The following is a 3115-nucleotide window of genomic DNA, read 5'->3' on the forward strand; positions in this document are numbered from 1 at the left end:
AGGGGCCACAGCTGAACGAATGACCCCCAAGTACCCCCTTCTATCGGACAGCAACAAGCCACAATAAAACAGCAGTGAGAGCAAAGACAGTGCCTTGTTGTTAATAATAGCCAGCATTTATAAAGATAATCTCATTTGACCCTCACAAGGTGGGGGGGGGGCCGAAGGTGATAGTATTATCCCCATATCATAGATAAGGAAACAGAAGTACAGAGAGGGCGTGACTGGCCCAAGGTCACACAGCTGAGAAGCCTCTGAGGTGAGGTTCGAGGTCAGGCCCTGATTCCTCTAACAGACCCCAGAACATGCCCTGAGGCTTCCTTACCCATAAAGGTGAGGGGAACCTGAATTTTGTCTCCATCTCAAACAAGCCAGAGGTAATGCAGAGATAAATAGCGATGTGACTTACAGTGAAAAGCATCCCCCTTGTTTCCGTCCTAGGGGAATACACAGAAACAAATAAACAGGCCCTGTTTGAATGATTTCTTCACCAACTGTCCTGTGTCTAGTCATAGAGCTTTTGCCCAAACGTTTGGGGGACCAGCAGATGAGGATGTGCCTTTCCTTGTCCAGTGCTGGCACACCAGGTCCTTTGTCACAGGGCAGAACTGGGGCCATGAAGACGGGGAGTGATCAGGCTGGGGGACACCAATTTTGGGGTGATCATCCAGGGGGACTCGGAGGGAAAAGCTTCATGCCTGACTTATTGAGTGGCTCTGAAACCAGGCCCTGAGGGGAGTCCTTCCCAAACTAGGCATGGAACAATGCCAACCTTGTTGCAGTAATAACCTCCCAAGGGGACTCCTGGCAAGAGGCAACACTCATCTAAATGCATGCTTTGTTTTGTTTTTAAATCAGTCTCATTATTTTATAGCAAAGCTTCCCCCAACAGAGTCACTGACTTTGAACATTAGAAAAGGTTTTAGAAGTATCTGGCCCCACTGCTTTGTAATGGGCAGGGGGCAGGGCCTGGGTGGGCTAAGAGACAGCTTCTGCCTGGTATTCTCTCCCTTCAATGATCCAAGGGCATCAGGTGCCCAAAAGACTTCCATTGAGAGTTAGAGCAGGGTTGGCCCCCCTCACGAGCCCCCAGCATCCTGGTGACCTCCCCCATGGGACAGCTAGTACAGGACTGAACTAAACAAGCTTTCACCGGAACCCTGGCTGCTCCTCCCACACCTGTGTTTGTTTTTTCCTGGTCTAGGGGAACATGTATACCTCCTGACTTGGATGTCTCTGGGCTTTGAGGTGACCTTGTGAATTTTAGAGATCCTGAGATTCTAGACTCCAATGGCAAAAGGAGCCGGGGTCCCCAGCAACCACCCAATGCTCCTGGTGGTGCACAGCCACAAGCAAGAGTAGTGGGCCTGGCCTGGCCTGGCCCTTTCACTAGCAAATGTGTGCCCAGAGTTGTACAGTGCAGAGCCAAGGTGAACCATGGATGCTTACGGTTATCCTGCAAGCTTCTTTGTGCACTGCTGAAGGCTAAGTGTCAGCCAGCGGTAAGCTGTGACTCAGTCCCATTTAAGTTTTGTCAAATGGCCCTTGTGTTTAGCCTCCTTTGTGCACAGGAATAAGTTACCTGTCCTATACCTGATCTATGTTGTACATCGAAGACCTTTTTTATTTCCCTCTTTTGGGGAAACCTTAGCTGGGCACCATAACCCTAGCTAACTTAGTAATCTGTCCTGGGGCTCCAGGGTAAGGAGGGTTTAATGAGCTGAAGAGGATGAAAAGGGGAACCTAGTCCTGTTCTCATTTGTCCTCCCAGGGCTGAACTCTATGCTGCATGCAGAACAGAGAGCCTAGGGACCTCCAAGAGCAGCCATAGCCCCCAGCCCCAGAAGACTCCCGGGAGTGGTCCTTCCATGTTAGACCTTCCTTAGAAAAATGAGGAAACCGTCAAAGAAGGGGCCAGTGGTGAGGCTGGGACTGCTGTGTGGGAGCTGTCCACTACTCCCCAGTACCTGCCTCCCGGGAGCTCGTGTGCAGCTCTGGTGGGGAAGCTGTCTGCCTTTTTAGTGAGAACTAGTGAGAATGGGAAACAAGCTGATTGTCTAAGCAACTGGAATATTTCAGGGCCATTCCATGCGCTGGTTGGATGTCTGGCAGTTCTGAGGCCCAGAGGTGATGGCAGAAATTTAGAAGCCTTCTCACTTCCTGATGTGTTAGGTAGAAAAAAGTCTGTAGGTGTGTGTGAGTGTGCGCACACACACACTCACACACACACACCGTTCACACTGTCCTCCCTCCACCCCACCCCCAATGCTGCAGGCTACTTGGTCCTGTGCTGAGACTCTTGAACACGCAGAAGGCAAAGAAGTGACAAAGAGAACAAAGAAAGAGAAGCTGGGGGTTGCTCCAGCCAGGAATCCAACAGTAGGATGGGGTAGGGGTCTGAGGAGAGGAAGGGTCCCCGGAGCAGCCTGCCTCCCGCTCAGAGGGAGGGGTGCAAGTTCTTCAGGAGCCAAAAGATGGGAGGGTGGCGGGGGAGCTCTAGCAGCCTGAGATAACACTTGTGCTAAGCTGGAGTAAACCAGCAGGAAAAGAAAACAGACTATTCGTGAGCACTGTGGGCAGAAAGCCCAGAAACCAACAGAGAACCCTCCGAAGGAGAGGGAGGCACATCCCAGAGCCGAGAGCCAACAGCCTGAGTGTCTATGCTCCCCTCCTCTCCCTCGTCTCCTCTCCCTCGTCTCTCCTCTCCTGTCTCCTCGGCTCTTCTCTCCTCTTCTCTCTCCCATCCTCCCTTCCCCTACCACAACCCTTTCCTGGCTTTACATGCCTCTCCCCCTCCCACCTGCTGATGCTGCTGCAAAGCTCCAAATGAGCTGAGAAAGTGAAAATCACCTTCCTAAGGCAGGCAAGTGCACCTGACGTCCCTCTTGCAGCTCCTTGCCCAGCTCTGCTCTAATTACCGCCCAGAGCCTGCAGACAGATGGCAAGCGTGCCCACCTTGTACTCAGTCAGCAGGACACCCCAAGATACTCTCTGTCTCCGTCTGTCTCTGTCTGTCTCTGTCTCTGTCTCTGTCTCTCTGTCTCCCTCCCTCCCTCCTTCCCGCCCCCTCTCCCTCCCTGCCCCATTCTCTCTCTCCTTCCCCTCTCTCTCCTCC

The sequence above is a fragment of the Petaurus breviceps genome, unplaced genomic scaffold (assembly GCF_028583685.1).
Source record: "Petaurus breviceps papuanus isolate PSGF00001 unplaced genomic scaffold, PetGlider_PUasm1.0 174, whole genome shotgun sequence".
NCBI lineage: Eukaryota > Metazoa > Chordata > Mammalia > Diprotodontia > Petauridae > Petaurus > Petaurus breviceps.